The 22,318-nt window shown below is 38.1% G+C and overlaps 1 protein-coding gene across 2 annotated transcripts in view; it reads right to left on the reverse strand.

Annotated features, from left to right (window-relative positions):
- CNTNAP4 (contactin associated protein family member 4) overlaps positions 1 to 22,318 on the reverse strand; it is a 1,095,419-nt gene that overhangs the window by 853,680 nt on the left and 219,421 nt on the right. The window lies entirely within an intron of this gene.

Genomic DNA, 22,318 nt, shown 5'->3' on the forward strand with positions numbered 1-22,318 from the left:
CCTTACTTATCTTTGATATAAATCATCCGTGCTTAAGGATATCCAGAATTCTCTAATTATGTGAGATTTTCTGGAGCATTTCACAAGATGAATATCAATTGCTATCCTTGTATCTACTGTAGCATGACATTTATTCATTACCAGCCAAACCAAGGAGAAATACTGCTATGCAATATTCATATGGATAACTATTCTGAACTGCCACACTCGAGGCAATTCTTTATTCTAGACTTCTTACAATCAATGTAAATTAACCAATTTATGACTAGGCAATTTTTACTTTTTTGCTCTTTAGCTTTTTGTCTGCTTTTTAGGAAATACATAACTTTTTTTAATTTTGTTATTGACATTGCCAAGTCATGGCTTATTTTTCATGGAATGAGTTGCAGTTTTTAAAGACATCATATTTCATTTTAAACAATTTTGTTTTTGCTTTTATGGTATTTATTGTAGTGTAAAAATGACAAGGCAATATGATTCTTCAGGTCAGTATGATTTTCGTGATTTATCAGGTCAATATGATTGCAGCATATAGAGTCTGTGGCCGGCTTCACAGAAGTGCCAAGATGGCAGCAATGGGGAGGTCCAACACTGCCCATCAGCAACTTGCGACCACATACCAGACGGTGGGCACCTAAAATATTGTGCCACGTGGACTACATGCATTAAATGACGTTAAATTAAATAAACATATCCAGGTGTTAGAATGGCCAAGTCAAAGTCCAGATCTGAATCCAATCGAGAATCTGTGGAAAGAGCTGAAAACTGCTGTTCACAACGATCTCCATCAAACCTCACTGAGCTCGAGCTGTTTGCCAAGGAAGAATGGGTAAGAGTTAAAGTCCCTCGATGTACAAAACTGATAGAGACCTACCCCAAGTAACTTGCAGCTGTAATCGCAGCAAAAGGTGGCACAACAAAGTATTAAGTTAAAGGGGCCGAATAATATTGCACGCCCCACTTTTCAGTTTTTGACTTTCCACAAAAATTTAAAATAACCAATAAATTTCGTTCAACTTCACAATTGTGTTCCACTTGTTGTTGATTCTTCACCAAAGATTTACATTTGGTATCTTTATGTTTGAAGCATGATATGTGGGAAAAGGATGAAAAGCTCCAGGGGGCCGAATACTTTCGCAAGGCACTGTACATGTACATCACAGGTTAGAACTGAGATAGCGTTCAACCTTCTTAATTTCATTGGTCTGCTTTGTAGCAGAATAATACAAATAATGGATGCCCAGAATCCTTGATTGACATGGCAAACACCAAGTCTGAAGGACCAGATTGACTCTAATGGATTCTGTCTGGTTTCCATCGTAGAGTCTGGCATCACCCATACAGTTACAATACTTAGTGAAAAGGGACTTAGTTCTCTTTTGTCCCATCACCTTTGCTTCCTTGTGACAATAACTTATAAAAAACTTCCAACAAAACATAAGGCCATTCTTTCCTAAATGGAAAAAGCTGAAAATATAATGGGGTGCTGATTTTAATCTGTATTGTGGACTTTATTCTTGTATGCCACTAACCAGAGTAGGAAAAATTGTCATTATAGATAATTGTAAACAATAAGTCTCACAAATTCTTTACTAAATGGGTACATTTTAATTTTCATAATTAATATGCAAATAATAAGTTATTAAATTTGAAATAAAGTAAAGTTTCAATACAGCAACCCTTTGGAAAGTCAAACTATTTTTGCAAGTATCCAGCTGGCCATCTATATTATTATCTATATTATTTCAGCTTTATTACATCTATTTATTTTTCTCATCCCCTGGTTGCTTGTGCCAATGATTTTTTACAGTCTACCTTCGTGAGTTTCTCCGTGGAGATTTCAATGAACAACTTTGAATCTAGCAGGGCTATCATGTTGTGGAATGTATATACTGACATCTGTCATTCCCGATACAAATCACTTTCAAGACGTGCAGACCAAATGAACTTAACAGATGTTGAGTATCTCTCTGGGTGTTGTAAGTCAATCTGGTTATACTTTATCATCAGCGCTAAACATGATTATATTTAATCACAAAAATGATAGCTGGTGATTCATTATATAACGCTAAGGGTGGTGCATCTAAATGAATGCAATATAAAATGATCCGGTATGGAATTCAGACTGCTAAGGTGACATTACACTGAATCTAATATTGTCAAAGTAAGTATTCATAACAAAAATGCAAATAAAAGCTACAAAAGTTTATTGCATATCTCCTGATTATTTTTCTTATTAGATTACATTGCATAAGACCAAGTTACAAAACCGATATCTTCACCAAAAATAATTTCCTTTTCTGTAAAGTCTTTAGTTTAAATGTTTTATATTTTTGTACTATTTTTCTAAGAGGCTTCCATCTGAAGTCAAGAAAAACGGGATGGAACCCTGACAGAGGCATTGAGTACAATATGGCAAGTGAAGTTCAAAGTCTGCAACTTTGGACTCAATCTGACGCTATTGTTGGTGGTATCTGTCTTTAATGCTGAACACAATAGCACAGTAGACTACATTATTGTGTCCGGAATAAAAGATGGGCATCACCAGAAATAGCATTCAGAGTCCAAAGTTGCAGACCTACTTCATTATCCTCAATCGTTCCGTAAGGGTTCTGTCTACATCCAGTTTCCCCAGACTTCACATAAAATATACTAAAAAGCCAGTCTAATTCGGTATTACATGTGCCATGGTTTGTTTTTAAATGTTTTGTGAGCATTACAATGTTTAAGAGTACATAAGAAGTTGAGTGTTATTTATTCAATGAATTTAAGTTTTTTTCAAGTTTGCAACTACTAATAAACCTTGGAAACAGACTGTGATTTACATTACACTCTATTGTCAGGCTTGTGACCAGACTGCTTATATATACATTTTGTGAACAATAAAAACTGCAGTAATTTTATATTCACATGTGCAGAATCTTTATACTTTGTCATTTATGTTGTAGACCTATCCTGCTATTAGATTCTCCAAAGGTCAGCCATTATGTAAAGAATAGAACCTTATAAGGTTATCTCAGCACAGGAACATTTTATTTAAATACAACCAATTGTGGAAGTTAATTTTATTCCAAAATCTATTGACTAAAATAAAATTTTGTTGGTGGGAAAACCCCTTTAATTACACCCACTTCCCCCTTTTTTGTGATTTTATGTATGTTTGAAATCTCCCCATACACGCATATTTTGCAACATTTTAGCAGCACATGCATCTTTTTCTCTAAAAATATGCAAAAAAAAAATAAAAGACAAAAAATGAACAGCATTCTTTATTTTGAGCCACACTTATGGACCATTTGTGTCATACTAAAGAATGTGGCACAAAAAAAGTCAACAAAAACTACAAGACAAAAAAAAGAAAAGCGTCTTAAAAAAGAAATACAATGATGAATTGGGTCGATATTGTCTATTCATGAGTTGGATTGAGACACTAACACCTGAAAAGCGTTGAATTTGTTGGCTAAAGCTGCCAAAATAAGAGGAAAATAAGAAAATAAATATTTTGTTTGTAGTTCTCAGCAGCAGTCTATTCCTTCCACATCGATGATTGACATGTAAGACTGTGACACGTTAATGACAGATATTAGGTTTTGCTATGCATGGAAAACATGGACAATTAAATTGTAGGTTCAGTTTCACTATTTGAAAATCTCCATTAAACTACAGAAAAAAATCAGCTTAGAAAATGGCATTTCTTTTCTATATCTTCCCACATTCCACCAGATATAAAAATACAGTTAACTTTAATTGCTACTTACTACAAAAGAAACACCTGCCGGTAGTGTGAGAGTTGTAGTTTGATGTTTCACATTTAAAATATGGGACTTTGCTTTCTTGAAACCTTTGTTTGGGGGATTTCTTAATCCACTCACTCCAGGATTTAGGAATATTGTAGCCTGTACTCCTGAGAGAAAATTCTTCCTGGCCTCTCTTGCATCAGAACAGAGAAAAATGTGGCACTGGCAATTTAAATTAAAAACTAGAAGATACACATTATAATACGGAAAGTTTATTTTATTTTGATTATTAGGGTTATAGTAGATGCAAATGTGGATTTTCCTCAATTGCAGGTAAAAAAAATATTAAAATATATATATTTGTCCCTTGTACTCCTCTCTCCTCTTTGGCTCCACCCTTCTTCCCTTTAGTCTGCCCTCTTCAGTGCCTCACAGAATGTGCCTCAGTCAACATAACAAAATCGGCAGGCACTGAACAGCTTGATGTCGTGTGAAACCAAATCAGAGACTGAGCTTCATGCGATGCACATGATGATGTGTACTCCCTGGGACATCATGTGAAGTCTAGTCAGTGGTGGAAGCACCAAATCATAAAGACTAAAGGGAAGAAGACTGGATATGGAATTAGGAAACAAATAGAAAATCAGGTGGGTAGTGATAGCAGCAAAACTGTAGTGATGCACGGTGTGTACAATTTAGTACTGTGCAAAAGATTTAGGCAAGTATGGAAAAATGCTATGAAGTAAGAATGCTTTGAAAAATAGAAATATTAACAGTTTATTTTATTAATTTACCCCTTAAAGACATTTCATGTACATTTATATCACATGTCTTGTCCTTGTCTTTGATGCGAGCTCATATGGTGAGCCTGCATCTTTCCCCAACACATGATGGCTGGTTTAATCTGCCATCATGTGCTTTCAACAGCCACGGATAGAGTGGTGTTCTGCTTAAGGCTGTTAACCTGTTAAATTCCCCAATCTCTAACAGAGTCATTTGACATGAGCATACGGGGTGCACATCACGTGATTGCAGGGTGCCGAAGGATTTTCATGATATCCGATGGATTGCTGACACCCCGGTGCCTCTCATTATGATCTTCCTGTGAACGTCAGCCTTTGGCCATGTTCACATGTTCAGCATTTGGTGAGTTTTTTACCTTAGTATTTGAAAGCCAAAACCAGGAGTGGGTGATAAATCCAGAAGTGGTGACGTGTTTCTATTACACCTTTCCTCTGTTTGTTCCTCTCCTGGTTTTGGCTTACAAATACTGAGTTAAAATACTCATCAAATGCTCATTGTGTGAATGTGGCCTTTAGCTAGCATTCATAAGAGATCCTGATTTATGCTATACATAGCAGTTCTAAAGGATTGCAATATCTAGCACAAGACATTGCTCAATCGCATTTTCAAGTCCACTAAGGGGACTATTCAATACAGTAAATAGTTGAAAAAAAGTTTTTCAAAATGTAAAAAAATAAAAAACACAAAATTTCAACTTACCCCACCCTTTTGCCCCACTGAATATAGAACAATAAAAAATGCATACATTTGGTATCACTGCATTCAGAAAAATGAAAACACTATGGGTCTTAAAAAATGGCAGCAAAAGCAAATAATTTTAAATAAAAAAAATCTATACATGTTTGGTATCTGCGTACTTGTACTAACCTGAAGAATCATATTGCCAGGTCAATTTAACCTTATAGAAAACATGGTAAGTAATAAAACAAAACTATTGTGGAATTGCACTTTTTTTGCAATTTCACTGCACTTGGAATTTTTTTTTCCCTTTTTCCAGTACACTATATGGCAGAATGAATGGTGTTATTCAAAAGTTCAACTTATCCCACAAAGAAACCCATATGGTTTTATTTACAAGAAAAATAAAAAAGTTATGGCTCTTGCAAGAGCGGGAGGGAAAAACAAGAATGAAAAAAATGAAAATGGGCGAAAGCGGTTAACATGGAAAGAGCATGGAAAAAAGAAAAATCATAATCAAATTTATATTTGGTGTCACCAGCCTTTGCCATCAAGAAACATAATTTCTTCAAATGTATATATGCATAAAGTCAAAGATATTTAGGATTATAGCCCTTGTTCGATTCTAGCAAGAAGTGTTTTACCATGGTAACTAAAACTTAGTAACCAATTATACTAAGCAGGTGGTAATGATCATCATTGCTATATGAAGGTAAAAAAAACACAATCATCACCTAGTAGCATTGCATAATGGGCAAAAATCTGCATCTATTTCTCAGCAATTTAGACACCAAGAAATGAAGACCGTAAGATGCAGTAATTGGCCAAGTAAACTTAGTGTGGCAGATAAAAAAAAACACATCATACTTAGTTCCTTTTGAAATCAGAAGATGTCCAGCAGTGCCATCAGCTCAGAACTGGCAGAAAACAACTGGACCTAGTTACACTCATATATTCTTCTGAAAAGTATGGTCATTATTGGTCTTCATAGAGGAACTGAGCACAGAAAAGCCATACATTTGACATGGAAACAAGGCCATGTGACTCAACCATGTATGAAAACATAGGAAACATATAGAATGTAAAACTGCAGTGCAGAAAAATGGCAGCACGTCCTGTGTACTGATAAGTCAAAATTGTATTATATTTTTTTTTTACAGAATGCAGTTTGTATGTTAAAGAGTGTCTTGCAGGCAGCAATGAAACAGAGTGGATGTTCCTTTCAAGTTATGGCTGCATTTCTGCAAATTAAATTGGGGATTTGGTCAGGATTAATGTTGTCCTCAAAGTTAATAAATACAGGCAGATACTTATCCATCAGGCAAAATGATAAAGGATGTGTCTGATTAGCTCCTGTTAAATCCTGCTGCAAGACAACAATCTGAAATACAGCAGTAAGAGGTGGGCAAATTTATTCAAGTGGAATTGAATTATATTTGAAGTTTACTAAAATCAGCATTCTGGAGAATAGTGATTTTTTGAGTTTTTTTATGTAATTCCCTCTGGGCTAATTCAGCAAAACAGTGTTCTGCAAAAAAAGTTAGAAAGAAAAAAACATACATCACGACTCGTGTCTCCAGGTGACCCCACTGCTCCCTACTTGCTATCTGGCTCTCACATTCCATCTCCGATCTGGTGTCCAGTCCAGGCTGGGATGTCTGGCCATGAACTATCCCTTGAGTTCATTGCACCATGAGATATTTTTTTCACTTTTTAACCTTCTGTCGATAACTTGTCTACCCACTTCCGCTTTTGCTTACCTGCTCTTCCATGATCCCATCACACTGAATCTCTTGCCTATGGGTTCACTCTACCTTCCAATGCAAGTCCCTTTATAAAAATGTGTGCAAGCATGCCTAGAAGAATTGATGCTGTTTTGCTGCCAATAGGTGGTCACTATGAGCGAATGTGCTTGAATAAGATGTTATCCGAGCATGTTCATGTGCTAGTCGAGTGTCTGGCGTGCTCAAATAATATGTTTGAATCCCTGTGTCTACATGTCTTGCTGCTGTTGGATGTTCACAATACATGCAGGGATTTCCTAGCAAACAAGCAATCCCTGCATGTGTTGCGGCTGTCAAACGGTCACGAGACATGCAGCTGCGGGGACTTAAACTTATTTTTTGAGCACACTGAAGACTCTCGGTTAGCACAAGAGCATGCTCTGATAACACCTTATTTGAGCACATTCACTCATCACTAATGGTCACAACAATTGTCAAATTGATTTAGGTTTCTTATTTATTCATTCACTTTGCATTTTGTTAATTGATAAAAATAAATTATCACTGCTTCCATTTTGGAAGCTTCCTTACCATTTTTTCCACCTGCCTAAAAGTTTATCACATTGAGATTCGCTCCTTTCGGCCTGATTGCTTTTCAGTAATTACTGCTTATGGCAAATTCTTTTATCTGGATGTGCATCCTTGTTTCTAATTAATTGTTTTTTGTACACATTGATTTATTGTCCCCATTATAATTCCTGTATATTGTTATAACTAATAAACAGTATATTGTTACCATACTATTTCTTGGCCTTTATGGTCGGCTTTCTTGTGTTTTTCCTGTCTAAAAAACTTAGTGTTATGTTATATTTTCATTGTTTAGCCCCTCTGGTGCTATATATATACTAGCAGGATTTTCCAAGATATTGTACATAGAAACAGATGATAAAGAATTTTGTTAAAAAAAAAGATTGATTTGTGCCACACAAAAAAAATTGTTTTTTTTTCACTGAAATTCTGTGCAGATACCTTTGACAGATGTCACACATCATATATCTGATATCCTAGTAGGCTCCCATATAAGCTTACAGGTTTTTGTTACTTGTTACTTGATGGTATGAGATTGTGTTGAATTTATATAATGTCGAAATGTATATTTGAACACAGCACATTAAGGTTACGTTTACACAATGAGTTACTGGTGAATTTTTGAAGCTGCATAAAGAGCAGAGTCGTAGGCTATTTGTACACGTTGCGGATTGCAAGCATTTTTGCTGCGTTTGAGGCAAAAATGCTGCGAAAACGCTTTCACAACGCAACCTATTGAATTCAATTGCATTCTGCAATGCTGTGCTAATGCTGCATATTTTTCCATGGCAGAATCGCATCGCGGAAAAATATGCAGCATGCTCATTCTTTGTGCGGAATCGTGGCGATTCCGCACACATAGGAATGCATTGATCCGCTTACATTCCGCATGTGGCTAGGCCCACCATGCGCAAAGTAAGCAGATCATGTGCGGATGGTACCCAGGGTCTGGAGGAGAGACTTTCCTCCAGGCCCTGGGTACCATATCCCTGTTAAAAAAAATAATTAAAATAAAAATCATGATATTCTCACCTTCCAGTGGCCCCTGTAGCCTTTCCGATCCTCGCGATGCTCCCGGCAACTCCCGTTCCTAGTGATGCCTTGCGACAATGACCTGTGATGATGTAGAATCATAGAATCATAGAATCGTAGAGTTGGAAGGGACCTCCTGGGCCATCTGGTCCAACCCCCTGCTCAAAGCAGGATTCGCTAAATGATCCCAGTCAGATGTCTGTCCACCCTCTGTTTGAAGACTTCCATTGAAGGAGAACTCACCACTTCTTGTGGCAGCCTGTTCCACTCATTGATCACTATAACTGTCAAAAAGTTTTTTCTAATATCTAATCTGTGTCTCCTCCCATTCAGTTTCATCCCATTGCTTCTAGTCTTTCCTTGTGCAAATGAGAATAAAGTTGATCCTTCTACAATGTCACAGCCCTTTAGATATTTGTAGACAGCTATTAATTCTCCTCTCAGTCTTCTCTTTTGCAAACTAAACATTCCCAAATCCTGCAACCTTTCCTCATAAGACAGGGTTTGCAGACCGGTCACCATTCTGGTCGCTCGTTTCTGAACTTGCTCCAGTTTGTTGATGTCTTTTTTAAAATGTGGTGCCCAAAACTGGACACAATATTCCAGATGAGGTCTGACCAAAGAGGAGTAGAGGGAAATAATGACTTCACGTGATCTAGACTGTATGCTTCTGTTAATACATCCTAGAATTGCATTTGCCTTTTTTGCTGCTGCATCACACTGTTGACTCATATTCTGTGATCTATTAAGTATACCCAAGTCTTTTTCACATGTGCTGTCACTTAGCCCTATTCCTCCCATTCTGTATATGCTTTTTTCATTTTTATTGCCCAGATGCAGTACTTTGCATTTCTCCCTGTTAAAAACCATTCTGTTAGTTGCTGCCCAATTCTCCAGTTTATTTATATCTTTTTGAATCCTCTCTCTCTCTTCTCTAGTATTAGCTATCCCGCCTAGCTTTGTGTCATCAGCAAATTTAATCAGTTTACCCTCAATTCCTTCATCTAAATCGTTGATAAAGATGTTGAACAATACAGGGCCCAGGACAGAGCCCTGTGGTACCCCACTAGAGACATTCTTCCAACTGGATGTGCAGCCATTTACAACCACTCTTTGGGTCCGATCACTAAGCCAGTTATGAATCCACCTAACAGTTGCCTTGTCCATTCCATACTTAGTCATTTTTTCAATAATGATTGTATGAGAGACTTTGTCAAATGCTTTGCTGAAGTCAAGATATACTATATCTACAGCATTTCCTTGATCCACCTAATCAGTGATTCCGTCATAGAAGGAAATTAAGTTAGTCTGACATGACTTATTAGTTACAAACCCATGTTGACTCTGTTTAACCACTTCATTCTTATCCAAGTACTGACATACATGTTGTTTAATAATTTGTTCAAAGATCTTTCCTGGTATAGAGGTCAGTCTCACCGGCCTATAGTTGCCTGGGTCCACCTTCTTCCCTTTTTGAAGATAGGAACAACATTTGCTCTTCTCCAGTCTTCTGGCACTTCTCCTGTTCTCCAAGAATTTTCAAAGATTATGGCGAGGGGTTCAAAAATTTCTTCTGCTATCTCCTTCAGTACTCTGGGGTGTAATTCATCTGGACCTGGAGACTTGAATTCATTTAGGTTAGCTAAGTGTTTCCTTACTATCTTTCCGTTTATAGATATCCTGGATTCTAATATTCCCTTAATAGGACAGTGAAGAACAGTTGATGTTACATTTCCTTTCTGAGAGAAAACAGATGCAAAATAGGAATTTAAAAGTTCAGCCTTCTCAACATCCTGTCTTACCATTTCATCATTTTCATCCTGTAAAAATCATATGGCATCTTTGACTTTTCTTTTACTTTTGACATATCCCCAAAATCCTTTATTATTGCTTTTGACATCTCTTGCAAGCCTCAATTCATTTTCAGCTTTAAATAATCTGATTTGTGCCCTGCAGGTTCTGCAGACAGCATTATATTCTTCTTTAGATATGCCTCCCTCTTTCCATTTTATAAACATTTTTTTCTTTCTTTTTAGCATGTGCTTAAGTTCTGTGTTCATACATCCTGGTTTCCTTAAATGCTTCCTATTCTTCCCTCTTTTCGGAATTGTTAACAACTGTGCTTTGAGAATTTCATTTTTCAAGATTTCCCATCCTTCCTGGACATTTTTGTCTTTAAGGATATCCAGCCATTGGATCCCTCCAATTCTCTTTCTGAATCCCTTAAAATCTGCCTTTCTGAAATCTAACCTTGACGTCTGAGTCTTCACAGGTCTTCCGCCTCTAGTTATCCAAAATTCTAAAATAGCATGGTCGCTAACTCCTAGGGTCCCAGCCACTTTTACCTCCTCAACCATTTCCTCCCTGTTTATAAGGATTAGATCCAAGGTAGCAGTTCCCATTGTTTTCTCCCCTACCTTTTGGGAGATAAAGTTGTCAGCAAGAGAGGATAAGAATTTCCTTGACCTGTTAGTTTTTCCTGTAGTGGTCTCGCGTGATGCTACGTCATCTAGGGTCATTGTCATAAGGCATCGCTGGGAACGGGAGTTGCCAGGAGCATCGCGAGGATCAGGAAGGCTGCGGGGGGGGCGCTGGAAGGTGAGAATATCACAATATTTTATTTTTTTATTATTTTTAACATATATTTTTACTATTGATGCCGTATAGGCAGCATCAATAGTAAAAAGTTGGTCACACTTGTCAAACACTATGTTTGACAAGTGTGGCCAACCTGTCAATCAGTTTTCCAAGCGATGCTACAGATCGCTTGGAAAGCGCTAGCATTCTGCAAGCTAATTACGCTTTCAAAACGCTAGTGTTTAGCGGGAATATGGATGCCAATTCCGCATGCATATTACCCACGGCAGGAAGTTGCGAAATTGCAGCAGAAATTTCAACAGAAATTCCGAACGTGTGCACATAGCCTTAAGGCCCCGTTACACATAACGATGACCCAGCGATCCCTCCAATGATCCGACATGGATGGGATCGCTGGGACATCGCTAAGCTGATTGCTGGTGACCTGTCACATAGACAGCCCCTCCAGCGATCAGGATCAGCGAGCAAGCTGGTTTTTAATGTAAACATCGGGTAACCAGGAGCTGCGGGGCTCCTGGATACCCACTGTTTACCTTGGAAACCAGCGTGTACACCGGTTTCCAAGGTAAACAGCGGGTATCCAAGAGCCGTGGCTCCTGGATACCCGATGTTTACATTAGAAACCAGTGTCCAGCATCGCTGATCGCTGGTCACTCACTGCCACACGCAGCGATGCGTGCTGGCCAGCGGGAGACCAGCGAACGAAAAATGGCACAGGCCGATCGAGGATGATCAGCGAAAGCCGGCAGGGGGGCAGTCGCTGATCCCTGTCACACACAACGAACTCGCTGGAGAGATCGCTGAGGTGTCACAAAATCAGCGAGATCGCTGTGTGTGACGGGGCCTTTAAAGTCTCAGCAAAGTGGTTGGGATTAATAGAAATTTCATACCCTCTGTGCTTTGTTTTTACACTGCATAAACTGATCAGCGTTTTTGAAAGAAGGAAGATGGCAATTTGTCTAGTAGGTACCCAGAGTTAAATGTGTGGGTTTTTGCCATAGAGTTAGATATGGGAAATAAATGCACTAAAAAATCCATGCAATCCACACAAGACTATATCAATAAGGTTTTGCCAAATACCAGGAATTATCAAAAAACAAAAAACAGTTCAGTGTGAAAATATCACACACCAACAAGAGGTATGAAGCCCAGCATTTAAAATGTGATAAAAAATGCACAGAAAAAGACACTCAGAAACACAGTGAAAAAAATGCAAGTAACCTATTTTAGCTAATAGGTGCATAAAATTTGCATGATAAAAACACATCAAATAATCAGCTTGGGGACTTAGCCTAAAGGTGGACAGTCATATCTGTATATAGGGCCTGGTTTACATTAATTTTTATACTAAAAATGTAATAGTCATATTATTTTGGAATCTGTTGAGTTGCCAAGAACTATAGTCTTAATAAAGTTCAAAAATTAGTTTATTTATTTTTCCCTTTCTTTTTTATTCTTTATCACTAGTGATGAGTGAGTATACTCGTTGCTCGGGTTTTTCCAAGCATGCTCTGATGTCCTCCGAGTATTTTGGTGTGATCAGAGATTTAGTTTCTGTTGACGCAGCTGCATGATTTGTGGCTGCTGGACAGGCTGAATACATGTGTGGAATGCCTGTTTGTTAGGGAATCTCCACATGTATTCAGCCTGTCCAGCAGCCACAAATTATTCAGCTGAGGTGACGAAAACTAAATCTCCGAGCACACCAAAATACTCGGAGGACACCCAGGAATCCTCGGGAAAACCCAAGCAACGAGTATACTCGTTCATCACTAATTATCACCATTTTGAATAATTCATTTTAATATTACCTTTAAGGTTATGCTCACACTATCAGTAATTTTTCAAGTTTTTTACATCAGTATGTGTAAGACAAAACCAGGAGAGGAACAACCAGAGGAAAAGCATAATAGAAAAACGTCACCACTTCTGGATTTATCACCCGCTCCTGGTTTTGGCTTGCAAATACGGATGTGAAATAGTGACCAAATACTTAAAATGTGACTGCAGCCTAAGCCTAAAAATAGTTGCGCTTTCATTTTAGTTGCCATCAGATTCACATTTTGAAGCATATTTTTGTCAAGTGCACCAAAGAGGGTGGGGTATGGTAATATTCTATTTGAGCTTGTAGCTGTAAGTACTGGCTTACAACACTGCCGGCAATTAGTTAATTCAGTGTATAGATAATAGATAGCCTTGTACTGTACTGTATTAGTTCAGGTATATCTTTTCTAATAAAAATTATTTTGAATAATAATTTACCAGTAAAATATTTTTCTTTTAAGAAGAATGACAATGATTGTACTTAGAATGCAGCCAGCTGTTCTCTTGTAGTAATTTAATAGAAGTGAAAGCTATTTTCTACACATTACACAAGGACCATAGTAATAATGCATGTTTTCAAACAAAAGCTTGTCAGAATCATGAGAGATGACTTCACTATAGTAATTTTCTACCAAGGGACATAAATCTGTTATATATCACAGGAAGACCGATATCCTCAGTAATGTACATACAATAGTTTCTGGTGAACAAAGCTTACCATCTATTGTTCTAAGGCCTGAAACATAGAGAAGATAAATTGCATGTTTAGCATCTGACGGCAGATAAATAAGAAAGATGAATAGTCATTCCTTTTAAATTTTGTCAATAACAAAACAATGCACAATGAACCCAGGAAGTTATATAAGGATAAACAAAATAGTTTTTTTTTTTAATTGATCCAAGATTCTTTAAATCCTTGTTGCTTCATGACATACTATTTCATAATTGATCATTAACAGGGTGTTTACAGATGCAAGCTAAATTGAACACAGTTCTGGATAAAATTCAGATAAAGGGGTGGGTCCAAATAGGCCTTAACCTCTTTTCAACATGGGGCATATTAGTACGCTTATGTCAGACAACCTCTCTTTAATGTGGGCTCCGACGGTGAGCCCACATCTTTCCCAGCGCACATCACCTGTTTTGAAAAGCTGACATGTGCCCAGAATAGCTGCAGGTGGAATCGCGATCCACCCGTGGCTATTAACCCATTAAATGCTGCTGTCAAACTCAGACAAGCAAACTTTAACAAGCTTCTGGCAATCGCAGCGGAAATGCGCCCACCGGCGATCCCGCGTCACGTGATTTTGGGTCCCGGTGTGTTGGCATGACAACCAATGGTTTCCTACAGACCTCTCTGGTTGTCAGTGCTGGCTTGCTGTGAGTGCCACCCAGTGATCGACGCCCATAGCAATTGAGTAATTCTGCTTAAAGCCAGAGTCACACTACAGCAAGATACGGCCGAGTCTCGCAGGCTAAAATCAAGCTCTGGCACCGGCACTCTGGAGCAGAGCGTGCAGCTCCATGTATTGCTGTGCGGCTGCACGCTCCGCTCCAGAGTGTCGGCACCAGAGCTTGGTTTTAACCTGCGAGACTCGGCCGTATCTGGCTGTGTGTGATCCTGGCCATATAGAGGGGATCTGATCATCGCCTCTATGCAGTATATGTAGCAGATCCGATCAAGTTGTGGCAGCTTCTAAGAAGCATGCTAAAAGTAAAAAAAGTGTTTAAAAATATAAAAAAATAAAAAATATAAAAGTTGAAATCATCCCCCTTTCACCCCATTCATAATAAAACAATAAAAAAATCAAATATACACATATTTTGTATCGACGCATTCAGAATCGCCCGATCTATCAATGAAAAAAGTCTTAACCTGATCGATAAATGGCGTAGCAAGGAAAAAAAATGAAAACGCCAGAATTACGTTTTTTTGGTCGCCGTGACATTGCATTAAAATGCAATAACGGATGATAAAAAGATTGTTTTCTGCACCAAATTGGTATGTCAAAAACCACCAAAAATGTCACGCAAAATGTCATGCAAAAAATAAGCCCTCACCCAATCTGAGATCACGAAAAATGGAGACGCTACGGGTGTTGGAATATGGCACAATGTTTTTTTTTAACAAAGTTTGGAATTTTTTTCACCACTTATATAAAAAAGAACCTAGACATGTTTGGTGTCTATGAACTCATAATGACGTAGAGAATTATAATGGCAGGTCAGTTTTAGCATTTAGTGAACATAGTAAAAAAGCCAAACAAAAAACCAGTGTGGGATTGCACTTTTTTGGCAATTTCACCGCACTTGAATTTTTTTTCCCATTTTCCAAATCATGCAGCTGCAGAGACACAAACATAATCCACGAGCACGGCCAAGATACTTGGAGAACACCCGAGCATGCTCAGAAAGCTCGAGTAAGGCAGGGTCAAACTCACTGACGCAAAATACGGTCCGTAGTTTACAGGCATAATACGGATGAATGACCCCTAAATAGTGCTCCGTATGTCATCTGTAAGCAAGGTGTGGTTGCGTATTTTGCGCATGTCAGCATCCGTATGCAATCCATATGGCGAGATTTTCTCGCCGCCTTGCAAAATGGACATATAATGGAGCCCTATGACAGGGTTTCTAACAGAAACGAAATAATAGATATAGACACATAGAATGCATATATATATATATATATACTCTGTATATATATATATATATATATATATATATATCTATATATCTATATATATATATACACACACAATTCATTGAGATAAACATATATATATATTTCACAGAGTTCTTCATAGCAGAATAGCCGCTAATTAAATTGCCGGCTTCTATCAAATCATTCCCCAACCCGACATGAAATGACACATGGTTTACATTCAGTAAAGCATTTCATTTCATGTTTTTTTATATGTCCCTGACTAATAAATAGATGAAGGTTTGTGTGCAAAATTTGGAGTTGTAGTTGTTATTTTAAGGGGTTAATTCGTTGTTAAAAAATGCGTGGGCTTCCCATTGCCCTGTAGCGGTGGCGAATGGGTTAATCTAACAAAGGGTTAATGTCACCTTACAATCGAATATAAATATATATATATGTTTGTCACAATGACGTGTGTATATATATATATATGTATGTATTCTATGTGTCTATATCTATTCTTTCTTTCTTTATTAAACCTGTCAGTGTGAGTTTACTGTATAGCGCACTGAATTGCTGGCTTTTCTAAAAGTGAGTATTTCTCGCAAGTCACATGTGTGGTTCGTGTTTAATCCATATTTTTTGCGCACCCATAGACTTGCATTGGCATATTACGGGCGTAGTACGCTGACAATCGCAGCATGCTGCGATTGGCATGGACCGTAGAATACGCCCGAGAAATATACGGCTGTTGGGAGCAAACCCATAGAGAATAATTTGTCCGTGTGTATTGCGTGCTTTTAACGCCTCTCACTCGTCCGTATTCCTCGCCAGTGTGACCCTGGCCTAACAAGCACACTCGCTCATCACTACTTCAGACCTTATTTTAAGTAAAATTGGGAATTACTAGTGTGATATGTAATGGCTGCTCTCTGCTGTCATGATCTCACCACAAAACTGTGTGTGAAAAGTGAGGCAATCTGCAGGATACCCTCAGTGCTTCAGCTCACATGTTACATGTGGCCAGTGTTATCACAGTGTTAGAATACAGCAAAGCTGTGTGAGCTGCAGCTGCTAACGTATTTGTTATGAGAAAAAGTTCAGTTCTACTGTTCTGTGTTAGTTAGACTTGTATTGCGCCCTTTCATTTAAAATAATCTCTGGAGGCAGATTCTCATGCAGATTAGGGTCCGGCCCAAAGTCCTGAACAGTTAATTTACATTTAATAAAAATGTAGATTTCTGTGAAATAAGACATTGGATCACATATATCAAGGTATCATTTTATTCTGCTTCCTATGAACTGCATGCCTATATAAACAGCTTAGGAGGATGAGGTAGGGCTAACGATTCATTTTAACCGAGTTCTGCAGAGGAAAAAAATTAAACTTCAGAATTGCATTTTTCTTTTTTTTTGGTAATTGCAACAACACAAAAATTCTGTAATATTAAGAGATATCACATTGTATGTACCCCCAAATTGAATAGATAAAAAGACTAGCTCACCATGCAAAAAAAATCAAATCTTCACATAGCTCCATTGATAGAAAAATAAAAAAGTTATGGGTCCCAAAAAATGGCAGAACAAACCATTTTTTAAATGAAGTTAGTTTTTTTTAAGCCAATAAAATAGTAAAAAAAAAACATATTTGGATTCATCACAATCATAATGACCTCGGCAGTAAAGTTGTCATGTAATTTTTATTGTAAAGTTGACACTATTAAAAAAAAAAATGGCCAAATTGCACTTTTTTCATCAGTTCACTGTACTTGGATTTTTTTTGCCATTTTTTCTTACTCTATATGTTAAAAGAAATGATGATGCAAGATTCACTTATTGAGAAATGTGAGAGTAAAGAAGATTTGTCCCAAGCTCGTCTAGCATTTTAGCTATGCTGAGACGATAAAGAATGGAAGACAACAGCAACTTAATTTGCCACTTTCATGAGATGTTGACCAAATATTTTGAAAAATTGGTGAAGTATATAACAGTGTGATTGTGAATGGTCGAATAGTCTACAAAAGGGAAAAAAGTGAAATTTTATAATAGGATTGAGCTTGTTTCGGCATTGTAAATGCTAACTTCATGAAACATAAAATATCATGTTGCATTATATCTGCATATCAGTTGGATTAAAAATAATGCTATGTCCCGTTGTTTTTAATCTGATATTTTCTGGACATTGTTTCTGTGTCATCATTACTTAAGGTACTGTCACACTAAGCGATATTGCTGGCAATATCGCTATAACTTGTGACGTTATAGCGATATTGTTAGCGATATCGCTGTGTGTGATACTTACCTACAACCCGCTCCCCCGCTGGTTATCTCTGATCGCGCGAGAACGTACAGGACTGTTTCTCGTCGTCAGCTTCCTGCGGCGCTTCCTGTGGAGAGACGAGCGACGGGCGTGGAGCCGGGCGGGAGAACGCAGGATCGCCTAGTGTGACAGGTAAGTAGCGACCCCCGACCCCTGCGATGTCACTGGTGAGATCTTCCTGTGTGGCAGCTCACTAGCGACCACTTAGCGATGTACCAGCGATCCTGACCGCGTCATATCGCTGGTCGGGATCGCTAGTACATCGCTAAGTGTGACGGTACCTTTAGAATCGTGCCCAGTGTTTATGTTCATTGATTTTTTCAAAGAGAAATAGATAATTGCTGTCCCAGTAGTCTTCTATTGCATTGCCAAGTTTTAATAGTAGAGGAGGGTTGTGTGTCAGTTCTTAATTACTCAGGTAGTGAAATATAGACTATGCCGTAATGAAAACAGGGAAAAAAGTTCAGCAAAATGTTTGTCTACTGCAGTAGAACTTAAGCAAGATAAGTAATGATTAACCTCTTTCTGAGGAAGCCAATATTCATTTCTGAGCTTTCGTTCTTCTTCAACTTCTTCAAGAAAGCCATAACATTTTTTTGGTCAGCAAAGCCATATGAGGGCTTCATTTTCGCTGGGCAAATTGCAATTTTTAATGACACCATTCACATCACCATATAACATACGGATAACTAGGAAACAAATTTCCAACTGGAATGAAATTGTGAAAGTATTCAATTCTTCCCATTTTTTTTTTTCCTTTGGCATTCAGTGTGCAGTAAACATTATCCGGAAATGTAATTCTTCAGGTAATTATGATTATAGTGCTACCACACATTATATTATATTAATAATTTAGCAGTGAAAAAAAATTCTGAACTTTGTAAAAGAAATATTGTTTGTATCACTATATTCTTTGACCTGAAACTTTTTTTTCCATTTCCATTAATAAACTTGTAGGGAAATAAAAAAATAGATGGAAGGTATTCCCGTGTAGATAAAAAAGACAAATAAATCCAATAATTAGGATAGAACAAAAGCATTTTCAAAATAAAAACTTTTAACTAAATAAACACTGACGCATTCAGCCTTCCTCAGGTATACCTGATATGATACACTTGAGGAAGGGTGGATGCAGCTGAAACAGTTAGTGTTTTTTAATAAAACATTTTTATTTTTACAATATTTTTGTTCTATCCTCACGTATTGGATTTATCGGCTTTTTCATCTTGACAGGGCGCCCTCCATATGGTTTTATTCACTTCATTTAGCTCTGCTAAATATTTCGACAGAATATCAGGTTGGCTGCACCTACTGGAACCCACTATAGTGCATTTGGAGTTGTGACTATAGCTCAACTTTACCTGGTGGGAAGATTGTGTACAATTGGTTATACATTTTTAATTTTCTACGCTCAGAAAGTATTCCTTTTTCTCCTTTTTCAAAGGGAATTCCATTATTGCTTTATTGATAAAGCTGCGTGAGGTCTTGTTTTTTTGCATGGTGAACTATGACTTTTACTGGTAACATTTTGTGGCACAATAAATATAATACATTATTTGAGGGAGGAGTAGTAACCAAATAATGGCATATCTGGTGTTTTACTGGGCTGGATGTCACTCATAGAGCAGTGGGAGTGATTACAGCACTCTTACTGCAAAGTCAACACTGACTGCTCACAGACCTATGTGCAAACCACAGTCATGCATCTAGTTAGGCAATGAAATATATAGTTAAAGCCCGTATAAAAAAAACAGCTGCTTAATGCAGATCCACTTTATAGTGTCTGGTATAACATTCCAGAATTACATTATTAGGCAAACTCACATATGTTTATATATGTATATATATATATATATATATATATATATACACACCTGTGTGTGTATGCGATTTACAGAAGAGAGGTCCCTGTGGATGATAAGACCTTAGACTTTGCAGGAGAAGGAAAGAAAGGACCTTTTTAACCATAAGAACTTTTAGATATGTATACAGGGTGGACCATTTATTTGGATATACCTAAATAAAATGGGCATGGTTGGTGATATCAACTTCTTGTTTGTGACACAATAGTATATGGGAGGGAGAAAACATTTCAAGATGGGTGGTGACCATGGCGGCCATTTTGAAGTAGGCCATTTTGGATCCAATTTTATTTTTTACAATGGGAAGAGGGTCATGTGACACAACAAACTTATTGAGAATTTCACAATAAAAACAATGGTGTGCTTGGTTTTAACGTAACTTTATTCTTTCATGAGCTATTTACAAGTTTCTATTTGTTTACAGCCATTGACATGTCGCAGAGGTTAACACGTAAGGAGCGGATAGAAATTGTGTTTGTCTGGTGAACGCAGTACCTGGGTCATTGCAGCAGATTTCAATGCAAGACACCCTACACAAGAAAACTGTCACTAGAGTTGAGCGAAACAGGTCGGTCAGATTAAAAAGTCGACGACTTTCGCCAAAGTCGGGTTTCATGAAACGAAACCCGACCACAGTGTGAAGTCGGCCATGCGGTCAGCGACCCAAGCGCCAAAGTCAGGTTTCGCCGAATGCTTGCACGTGACTTTTTTCAGCCAATGAGAGAAGAGGAGCGTAGCTGGAGTGGTAGTGGGAAAGGGAGGGAGAGAGAGAGGGAGAAGGAGAAGAGAGAGAGAAGAGAGAGAGAGATTTCACCGCCTCTAGGGTTAAAATTCATGCCAGGTGTGTTTACTGTCCTCCTCTCACTGCCGACTTTTCTCCCCATTGACTTGCATTGGGTTTCGTGTTTCACGACTTTTCCCGACTTTTCCCTATAGTCGGCCGATTTCGTTCGACTCAACTTTTGCGAAAGTCGGGTTTCATGAAACCTGACTCGACCCTAAAAAAGGCAAAGTCGCTCATCTCTAACTGTCACCATTCCCATTTTATTTAGGTGTATCCAGATAAATGTCCCACCCAAAAAAGTTTGCCTCATCACTGAACACAATGTTCCGTGTGAACTGAGTGTCCTGTTCCAATTTTTGTTTTTCCCATACTGCAAATTCAGCACACCGATCTGGCATCAGTCGAACATCCCTTCGGCCAATATTAGCTACTCACAAAAGCACCCTTAAAAAATCCAGCTGCTGCAGCATCTCAACGAGGATGACCCAGATCGGAGCGCTGGATTACATGCTTCACTGTTGTCTTGATTAGATGCCCCAATGCCCCTGTGGTTGTCTTCAGGCCACTGCTACTATTACGTTTTCCCCTTATTTGTCTGGATTATGTCTAGTCCCTTAACTTTTATGAGTAACTGTGCTTTTCACTTACTGTTTTGTTATTTTAAATCTATTTCAATAAAATAATTATTTTAACATAAACATAGGGATTCTGGTTGTCTCATATCTTCATCCTAGGTTAATATACATAGGAGTTTGAGAAACAATGAATATATTTTGAGCAGTATTTACCTGCAGATTAGCAGTATGGGTTCAGGAAAATGATGTTTATTTATTACGGGTTCCCTTTTCACAGTAGTGACATGAGCAAGCTCTGATATCTGCTGATAGAGGGACATGTCAGCTGTATATACATCCAGCATTCTATGTGAAGCCTAATTTGCAATCTATCTATACACTGATTTTGGTTAACTCAATGGTATTTGGGTTACATATTTGTAAGGCTATAATTGTTTTTTAATAAAACATGTTTGAAGACATAATTTATTAATTAATCTATTAGTAACTATTACTGCTCTGCCATATAAAGAAAAGGCACATGCTGTAATAATCTCAGGATAACTTCTTATACATACCTTATTTTGTGGACTATAAGATGAAGACGGACCCCAAATTTTGGGAAGAAAAATAGTAAAAAAAAGTTTTAAATAAAATGAGGGTGTGTCTTGTAGGTCGTTTTAACATTTGCTCACAGGGGGTCAGCAGCGGAGAAGCAGGGTTACAGGAGGCAGGGTCGCTGCTTCAAGAAGCTGAGTTACTGCTTCAGGAAGCTGGGTTGCTGCTTCAGTATGCCAGCAGCAGAATTGGGAAGATGCTATGGTGCCTGTGCGCTCATTAGATGTAGTAGCTGATGAGTGGTAGGGAAAATGGCCACCACAGGTGATGCATGCACAGATTAAGATCACGGGAAAAAAATATTTTCTCAGGAGACTCATCTCCTGAGATCTCAATTTGCACATGCGCTGCCTCTGGTGGCCATTTTCCCAAAGCCCACCGCAGGGAACTGAATGGGAAAGGGGACTCAGCTTACCAGCTCTGCCATCTAATGACTGCCTAGGCACAGCATCGTAGGCCCGCTCCTGCCGCCAGTCTCCTGAAGCAGCGAACTGGCCTCCTGTGACTCTGCTCCACCGCCACTGACCCCTCATTCTCGGTAAGCTACATTT

Source organism: Dendrobates tinctorius, unplaced genomic scaffold (assembly GCF_039654945.1).
Source record: "Dendrobates tinctorius isolate UK_male_01 unplaced genomic scaffold, ASM3965494v1 ptg000044l, whole genome shotgun sequence".
Classification (NCBI taxonomy): Eukaryota; Metazoa; Chordata; class Amphibia; order Anura; family Dendrobatidae; genus Dendrobates; species Dendrobates tinctorius.